Source organism: Oncorhynchus nerka, linkage group LG3 (genome assembly GCF_034236695.1).
Source record: "Oncorhynchus nerka isolate Pitt River linkage group LG3, Oner_Uvic_2.0, whole genome shotgun sequence".
Taxonomy (NCBI): Eukaryota; Metazoa; Chordata; class Actinopteri; order Salmoniformes; family Salmonidae; genus Oncorhynchus; species Oncorhynchus nerka.
The window spans coordinates 74,095,085-74,105,728 of record NC_088398.1 but is presented as its reverse complement, the minus strand read 5'-3'; the positions used below and the strand labels follow the sequence as shown (position 1 = coordinate 74,105,728).

The following is a 10,644-nucleotide window of genomic DNA, read 5'->3' as shown; positions in this document are numbered from 1 at the left end:
AACTATCTTTCCCATGCCAATAAAGCCCTTAAATTGAAATGTAATTGAAATTATATTGAATTGATGTGAGAGGGAGGGAGGGAGGGAGGGAGGGAGGGCAGAGAGAGAGAGAGGGAGGGGGGGAGAGCAGAGAGATGGAGGGAGGGAAGAGTGAGCGTGAAAGGGGGTGAGCAAAGCTCACACGATCAGTCTGCACGAGTCTGTGTGAGAGAGAGAGACAGAGAGAGAGACAAAAAGAGAGAGACAGAGATATATAGTGTGACAGAGAGAGAGACCGAGATAGATAGATAGGGATAGAGAGACATATAGAGAGAGAGACAGAGAGAAGGATAGCAAGTGAAATAGGGGACAGAGGGATTGAAAAGCTATTGTAGAAGGAAGAGGAGACTCTACTGGCTGTGTCGGATCAGCAGCAGCTGTTGGATATTCCTGTCTTCCTGTCTACGGTGGCGGGTTGAAGGTAAGACCACCAGAGATCTGGAGGTGACCCAGGGCTCCTCTCACTCTCAACCCAGGATCAGTGCACCTTCTCTGGATTTGATACTCACGATCACTGGGTGTCCTCAGCAGTTATTCCATCATAATTGGCATTTATGGGGTACATTAGCAGACTGTCATGTTCAAACTGAATGTAGGTTAATACTGTGGTTTACAGCATTAGGGCTCCAGTTTGCTATTTCCTGCACACATAGACAGAATAACTGTGATATCATATTTTCCATCAAAAGGTATTTTACCCGGTAACCAATTAATGTGCAAACTGAATGACACATAATTATAGCACAGCATTGCCTTATCTTATGTACTATACAGACATATATATCAAAAGTAATGTCATTCCTTCCATCAATAGGTGGATTAATACAGGTATTTTTTAAAGCCATTAGAGGATGGTTGAGGCGTTGGTCCTGCCTGGTTGTGTCAGCTCATGGTGTAGTCATTCAGCCGCAGTCATCAGGGATCTCCTGACACCACTGTGTTATTTCTAGCCTCAGTATGTGCCCAGGCACTGTTCTGGTTAAAAGCACACATTTCAACAGCCTAACCCTGCCACTTTGTTTGGTAAGCTGAGGGATGAGGCTGGATGCATCAACTGACAATACATGAAACGTTTTGAAACAAACACATTGTTTGTTTCCAAATACTTATTACAATAAATTAAGCTCTACATTTTTGGTACTGATATAGCATTTATAAGTTCAATTCTTTGAGTATCAATAGAGTTATATGAACTACTAAAATGATTAGAAATCAGAAACAGATTTAGCCTTTAAGGACTGTGATGATGACATACTGGTATGAGCTATCGTACAACCATAGACATGGATAGATAGAGTAATACATGTAGCTATGTAATGTTGTTGGAGCTATTCCATTACTCTATGTAATGTTGTTGGAGGTATTCCATTACTCTATGTAATGTTGTTGGAGGTATTACATTACTCACCATACTCTATGTAATGTTGTTGGAGCTATTACATTACTCTATGTAATGTTGTTGGAGCTATTCCATTACTCTATGTAATGTTGTTGGAGCTATTCCATTACTCTATGTAATGTTGTTGGAGCTATTACATTACTCTATGTAATGTTGTTGGAGCTATTACATTACTCTATGTAATGTTGTTGGAGCTATTCCATTACTCTATGTAATGTTGTTGGAGCTATTACATTACTATATTTAATGTTGTTGGAGCTATTACATTACTCTATGTAATGTTGTTGGAGCTATTACATAACTCTATGTAATGTTGTTGGAGCTATTACATTACTCTATGTAATGTTGTTGGAGCTATTACATTACTCTATGTAATGTTGTTGGTTGCTATTCCATTACTCTATGTAATGTTGTTGGATCTATTACATTACTCTATGTAATGTTGTTGGAGCTATTACATTACTCACCATACTCTATGTAATGTTGTTGGAGCTATTCCATTACTCTATGTAATGTTGTTGGAGGTATTCCATTACTCTATGTAATGTTGTTGGAGGTATTACATTACTCACCATACTCTATGTAATGTTGTTGGAGCTATTACATTACTCTATGTAATGTTGTTGGAGCTATTCCATTACTCTATGTAATGTTGTTGGAGCTATTCCATTACTCTATGTAATGTTGTTGGAGCTATTACATTACTCTATGTAATGTTGTTGGAGCTATTACATTACTCTATGTAATGTTGTTGGAGCTATTCCATTTCTCTATGTAATGTTGTTGGAGCTATTACATTACTCTATTTAATGTTGTTGGAGCTATTACATTACTCTATGTAATGTTGTTGGAGCTATTACATTACTCTATGTAATGTTGTTGGAGCTATTACATTACTCTATGTAATGTTGTTGGTTGCTATTCCATTACTCTATGTAATGTTGTTGGATCTATTACATTACTCTATGTAATGTTGTTGGAGCTATTACATTACTCACCATACTCTATGTCATGTTGTTGGAGCTATTCCATTACTCTATGTAATGTTGTTGGAGGTATTACATTACTCTATGTAATGTTGTTGGAGCTATTACATTACTCTATGTAATGTTGTTGGAGCTATTACATTACTCACCATACTCTATGTAATGTTTTTGGAGCTATTCCATTACTCTATGTAATGTTGTTGGAGCTATTTCATTTCTCTATGTAATGTTGTTGGAGCTATTACATTACTCACCATACTCTATGTAATGTTTTTGGAGCTATTCCATTACTCTATGTAATGTTGTTGGAGCTATTCCATTACTCTATGTAATGTTGTTGGAGCTATTCCATTACTCTATGTAATGTTGTTGGAGCTATTCCATTACTCACCATACTCTATGTAATGTTGTTGGAGCTATTACATTACTCTATGTAATGTTGTTGGAGCTAATACATTACTCTATGTAATGTTGTTGGAGCTATTACATTACTCACCATACTCTATGTAATGTTGTTGGAGCTATTACATTACTCTATGTAATGTTGTTGGAGCTATTACATTACTCTATGTAATGTTGTTGGAGCTATTACATTACTCTATGTAATGTTGTTGGAGCTATTACATTACTCTATGTAATGTTGTTGGAGCTATTACATTACTCTATGTAATGTTGTTGGAGCTATTACATTACTCTATGTAATGTTGTTGGAGCTAATACATTACTCTATGTAATGTTGTTGGAGCTATTACATTACTCACCCATTACTCTATGTAATGTTGTTGGAGCTATTACATTACTCTATGTAATGTTGTTGGAGCTATTACATTACTCTATGTAATGTTGTTGGAGCTATTACATTACTCTATGTAATGTTGTTGGAGCTATTACATTACTCTATGTAATGTTGTTGGAGCTATTACATTACTCTATGTAATGTTGTTGGAGCTATTCCATTACTCTATGTAATGTTGTTGGTTGCTATTCCATTACTCTATGTAATGTTGTTGGAGCTATTACATTACTCTATGTAATGTTGTTGGAGCTATTACATTACTCTATGTAATGTTGTTGGAGCTATTACATTACTCTATGTAATGTTGTTGGAGCTATTACATTACTCTATGTAATGTTGTTGGAGCTATTACATTACTCTATGTAATGTTGTTGGTTGCTATTCCATTACTCTATGTAATGTTGTTGGAGCTATTACATTACTCTATGTAATGTTGTTGGAGCTATTACATTACTCACCATACTCTATGTAATGTTGTTGGAGCTATTCCATTACTCTATGTAATGTTGTTGGAGCTATTACATTACTCTATGTAATGTTGTTGGAGCTATTACATTACTCTATGTAATGTTGTTGGAGCTATTACATTACTCACCATACTCTATGTAATGTTTTTGGAGCTATTCCATTACTCTATGTAATGTTGTTGGAGCTATTACATTTCTCTATGTAATGTTGTTGGAGCTATTACATTACTCTATGTAATGTTGTTGGAGCCATACTTACTATGTAATGTTGTTGGAGCTATTCCATTACTCTATGTAATGTTGTTGGTTGCTATTCCATTACATTACTATGTAATGTTGTTGGAGCTATTCCATTACTCTATGTAATGTTGTTGGAGCTATTACATTACTCACCATACTCTATGTAATGTTGTTGGAGCTATTACATTACTCTATGTAATGTTGTTGGTTGCTATTCCATTACTCTATGTAATGTTGTTGGCTATCTATTACATTACTCTATGTAATGTTGTTGGGAGCTATTACATTACTCTACTGTCATGTTGTTGGAGCTATTCCATTACTCTATGTAATGTTGTTGTAATGTTGTTGGAGCTATTACATTACTCTATGTAATGTTGTTGGAGCTATTACATTACTCACCATACTCTATGTAATGTTTTTGGAGCTATTACATTACTCTATGTAATGTTGTTGGCTATTTCATTTCTCTATGTAATGTTGTTGGAGCTTACATTACTCACCATACTCTATGTAATGTTTTTGGAGCTATTCCATTACTCTATGTAATGTTGTTGGAGCTATTACATTACTCTATGTAATGTTGTTGGAGCTATTACATTACTCTATGTAATGTTGTTGGAGCTATTACATTACTCACCATACTCTATGTAATGTTGTTGGAGCTATTACTCATGTAATGTTGTTGGACTCTATGTAATGTTGTTGGAGCTATTACATTACTCTATGTAATGTTGTTGGAGCTATTACATTACTCTATGTAATGTTGTTGGAGCTATTACATTACTCTATGTAATGTTGTTGGAGCTATTACATTACTCTATGTAATGTTGTTGGAGCTATTACATTACTCTATGTAATGTTGTTGGAGCTATTACATTACTCTATGTAATGTTGTTGGAGCTATTACATTACTCTATGTAATGTTGTTGGAGCTATTACATTACTCTATGTAATGTTGTTGGAGCTATTACATTACTCTATGTAATGTTGTTGGAGCTATTACATTACTCTATGTAATGTTGTTGGAGCTATTACATTACTCTATGTAATGTTGTTGGAGCTATTACATTACTCTATGTAATGTTGTTGAGCTATTCCATTACTCTATGTAATGTTGTTGGAGCTATTACATTACTCTATGTAATGTTGTTGGAGCTATTACATTACTCACCATACTCTATGTAATGTTGTTGGAGCTATTCCATTACTCTATGTAATGTTGTTGGAGCTATTACATTACTCTATGTAATGTTGTTGGAGCTATTACATTACTCTATGTAATGTTGTTGGAGCTATTACATTACTCTATGTAATGTTGTTGGAGCTATTCCATTACTCTATGTAATGTTGTTGGAGCTATTACATTACTCTATGTAATGTTGTTGGAGATATTCATTACTCTATGTAATGTTGTTGGAGCTATTACATTACTCTATGTAATGTTGTTGGAGCTATTCCATTACTCTATGTAATGTTGTTGGAGCTATTATTACTCTATGTAATGTTGTTGGAGCTATTACATTACTCTATGTAATGTTGTTGGAGCTATTACATTACTCACCATACTCTATGTAATGTTGTTGGAGCTAATACATTACTCTATGTAATGTTGTTGGAGCTATTACATTACTCACCATACTCTATGTCATGTTGTTGGAGCTATTCCATTACTCTATGTAATGTTGTTGGAGGTATTACATTACTCTATGTAATGTTGTTGGAGCTATTACATTACTCTATGTAATGTTGTTGGAGCTATTACATTACTCACCATACTCTATGTAATGTTTTTGGAGCTATTCCATTACTCTATGTAATGTTGTTGGAGCTATTTCATTTCTCTATGTAATGTTGTTGGAGCTATTACATTACTCACCATACTCTATGTAATGTTTTTGGAGCTATTCCATTACTCTATGTAATGTTGTTGGAGCTATTCCATTACTCTATGTAATGTTGTTGGAGCTATTCCATTACTCTATGTAATGTTGTTGGAGCTATTCCATTACTCTATGTAATATTGTTGGAGCTATTACATGACTCTATGTAATGTTGTTGGAGATATTCCATTACTCTATGTAATGTTGTTGGAGCTATTACATTACTCTATGTAATGTTGTTGGAGCTATTACATTACTCTATGTAATGTTGTTGGAGCTATTACATTACTCACCATACTCTATGTAATGTTGTTGGAGCTAATACATTACTCTATGTAATGTTGTTGGAGCTATTACATTACTCACCATACTCTATGTAATGTTGTTGGAGCTATTACATTACTCTATGTAATGTTGTTGGAGCTATTACATTACTCTATGTAATGTTGCTGGAGCTATTACATTACACTATGTAATGTTGTTGGAGCTATTACATTACTCTATGTAATGTTGTTGGAGCTATTACATTACTCACCATACTCTATGTAATGTTGTTGGAGCTAATACATTACTCTATGTAATGTTGTTGGAGCTATTACATTACTCACCATACTCTATGTAATGTTGTTGGAGCTATTACATTACTCTATGTAATGTTGTTGGAGCTATTACATTACTCTATGTAATGTTGTTGGAGCTATTACATTACTCTATGTAATGTTGTTGGAGCTATTACATTACTCTATGTAATGTTGTTGGAGCTATTACATTACTCTATGTAATGTTGTTGGAGCTATTACATTACTCTATGTAATGTTGTTGGAGCTATTCCATTACTCTATGTAATGTTGTTGGTTGCTATTCCATTACTCTATGTAATGTTGTTGGAGCTATTACATTACTCTATGTAATGTTGTTGGAGCTATTACATTACTCTATGTAATGTTGTTGGAGCTATTACATTACTCTATGTAATGTTGTTGGAGCTATTACATTACTCTATGTAATGTTGTTGGAGCTATTACATTACTCTATGTAATGTTGTTGGAGATATTCCATTACTCTATGTAATGTTGTTGGAGCTATTACATTACTCTATGTAATGTTGTTGGAGCTATTACATTACTCTATGTAATGTTGTTGGTTGCTATTCCATTACTCTATGTAATGTTGTTGGAGCTATTACATTACTCTATGTAATGTTGTTGGAGATATTCCATTACTCTATGTAATGTTGTTGGAGCTATTACATTACTCTATGTAATGTTGTTGGAGCTATTACATTACTCTATGTAATGTTGTTGGAGCTATTACATTACTCACCATACTCTATGTAATGTTGTTGGAGCTAATACATTACTCTATGTAATGTTGTTGGAGCTATTACATTACTCACCATACTCTATGTCATGTTGTTGGAGCTATTCCATTACTCTATGTAATGTTGTTGGAGGTATTACATTACTCTATGTAATGTTGTTGGAGCTATTACATTACTCTATGTAATGTTGTTGGAGCTATTACATTACTCACCATACTCTATGTAATGTTTTTGGAGCTATTCCATTACTCTATGTAATGTTGTTGGAGCTATTTCATTTCTCTATGTAATGTTGTTGGAGCTATTACATTACTCACCATACTCTATGTAATGTTTTTGGAGCTATTCCATTACTCTATGTAATGTTGTTGGAGCTATTCCATTACTCTATGTAATGTTGTTGGAGCTATTCCATTACTCTATGTAATGTTGTTGGAGCTATTCCATTATCTATGTAATATTGTTGGAGCATTACATGACTCTATGTAATGTTGTTGGAGATATTCCATTACTCTATGTAATGTTGTTGGAGCTATTACATTACTCTATGTAATGTTGTTGGAGCTATTACATTACTCTATGTAATGTTGTTGGAGCTATTACATTACTCATGTAATGTTGTTGAGCCATTACTCTATGTAATGTTGTTGGAGCTAATACATTACTCTATGTAATGTTGTTGGAGCTATTACATTACTCACCATACTCTATGTAATGTTGTTGGATTACATTACTCTATGTAATGTTGTTGGAGCTATTACATTACTCTATGTAATGTTGTTGGAGCTATTACATTACTCTATGTAATGTTGTTGGAGCTATTACATTACTCTATGTAATGTTGTTGGAGCTATTACATTATTACTCTATGTAATGTTGTTGGAGCTATTACATTACTCTATGTAATGTTGTTGGAGCTATTACATTACTCTATGTAATGTTGTTGGAGCTATTACATTACTCTATGTAATGTTGTTGGAGCTATTCCATTACTCTATGTAATGTTGTTGGAGCTATTACATTACTCTATGTAATGTTGTTGGAGCTATTACATTACTCTATGTAATGTTGTTGGTTGCTATTCCATTACTATATGTAATGTTGTTGGAGATATTCCATTACTCTATGTAATGTTGTTGGAGATATTCCATTACTCTATGTAATGTTGTTGGAGCTATTACATTACTCTATGTAATGTTGTTGGAGCTATTACATTACTCTATGTAATGTTGTTGGTTGCTATTCCATTACTCTATGTAATATTGTTGGAGCTATTACATGACTCTATGTAATGTTGTTGGAGATATTCCATTACTCAATGTAATGTTGTTGGAGCTATTACATTACTCTATGTAATGTTGTTGGAGCTATTACATTACTCTATGTAATGTTGTTGGAGCTATTACATTACTCACCATACTCTATGTAATGTTGTTGGAGCTAATACATTACTCTATGTAATGTTGTTGGAGCTATTACATTACTCTATGTAATGTTGTTGGAGCTATTACATTACTCTATGTAATGTTGCTGGAGCTATTACATTACTCTATGTAATGTTGTTGGAGCTATTACATTACTCTATGTAATGTTGTTCTGGATAAGAGCGTCTGCTAAATGACTTAAATGTAAATGTAAATGTTGTTGGAGCTATTACATTACTCACCATACTCTAAGTAATGTTGTTGGAGCTAATACATTACTCTATGTAATGTTGTTGGAGCTATTACATTACTCACCATACTCTATGTAATGTTGTTGGAGCTATTACATTACTCTATGTAATGTTGTTGGAGCTATTACATTACTCTATGTAATGTTGTTGGAGCTATTACATTACTCTATGTAATGTTGTTGGAGCTATTACATTACTCTATGTAATGTTGTTGGAGCTATTACATTACTCTATGTAATGTTGTTGGAGCTATTACATTACTCTATGTAATGTTGTTGGAGCTATTACATTACTCTATGTAATGTTGTTGGTTGCTATTCCATTACTCTATGTAATGTTGTTGGAGCTATTACATTACTCTATGTAATGTTGTTGGAGCTATTACATTACTCTATGTAATGTTGTTGGAGCTATTACATTACTCTATGTAATGTTGTTGGAGCTATTACATTACTCTATGTAATGTTGTTGGAGCTATTACATTACTCTATGTAATGTTGTTGGAGCTATTACATTACTCTATGTAATGTTGTTGGAGCTATTACATTACTCTATGTAATGTTGTTGGAGCTATTCCATTACTCTATGTAATGTTGTTGGAGCTATTCCATTACTCTATGTAATGTTGTTGGAGCTATTACATTACTCTATGTAATGTTGTTGGAGCTATTACATTACTCTATGTAATGTTGTTGGAGCTATTACATTACTCTATGTAATGTTGTTGGAGCTATTACATTACTCTATGTAATGTTGTTGAAGCTATTACATTACTCTATGTAATGTTGTTGGAGCTATTACATTACTCACCATACTCTATGTAATGTTGTTGGAGCTATTACATTACTCTATGTAATGTTGTTGGAGGTATTACATTACTCTATGTAATGTTGTTGGAGGTATTACATTACTCTATGTAATGTTGTTGGAGCTATTACATTACTCTATGTAATGTTGTTGGAGCTATTACATTACTCTATGTAATGTTGTTGGTTGCTATTACATTACTCTATGTAATGTTGTTGGAGCTATAACATTACTCTATGTGATGTTGTTGGAGCTATTACATTACTCACCATACTCTATGTAATGTTGTTGGAGCTATTCCATTACTCTATGTAATGTTGTTGGAGCTATTACATTACTCTATGTAATGTTGTTGGAGCTATTCCATTACTCTATGTAATGTTGTTGGAGCTATTACATTACTCTATGTAATGTTGTTGGAGCTATTACATTACTCTATGTAATGTTGTTGGTTGCTATTACATTACTCTATGTAATGTTGTTGGAGCTATAACATTACTCTATGTAATGTTGTTGGAGCTATTACATTACTCACCATACTCTATGTAATGTTGTTGGAGCTATTACATTACTCTATGTAATGTTGTTGGAGCTATTACATTACTCTATGTAATGTTGTTGGAGCTATTACATTACTCACCATACTCTATGTAATGTTGTTGGAGCTATTCCATTACTCTATGTAATGTTGTTGGGGGTATTACATTACTCACCATACTCTATGTAATGTTGTTGGAGCTATTACATTACTCTATGTAATGTTGTTGGAGCTATTCGATTACTCTATGTAATGTTGTTGGAGCTATTCCATTACTCTATGTAATGTTGTTGGAGCTATTCCATTACTCTATGTAATGTTGTTGGAGCTATTACATTACTCTATGTAATGTTGTTGGAGCTATTACATTACTCTATGTAATGTTGTTGGGGGTATTACATTACTCTATGTAATGTTGTTGGAGCTATTACATTACTCTATGTAATGTTGTTGGAGCTATTACATTACTCTATGTAATGTTGTTGGGGGTATT

The 10,644-nt window shown here is 33.5% G+C and overlaps 1 protein-coding gene across 1 annotated transcript in view; it reads left to right on the top strand.

The window, feature by feature from the left end:
- Nucleotides 1-201: 201 nt before the first annotated feature.
- Nucleotides 202-10,644, top strand: part of LOC115121724 (norrin-like) — a 100,897-nt gene continuing 90,454 nt past the window's right edge. Inside the window, exon 1 of the mRNA XM_065015736.1 lies at nt 202-460. The gene's annotated coding sequence lies outside the window, so the exon portion shown is untranslated. The remainder of the gene's footprint in view (nt 461-10,644) is intronic.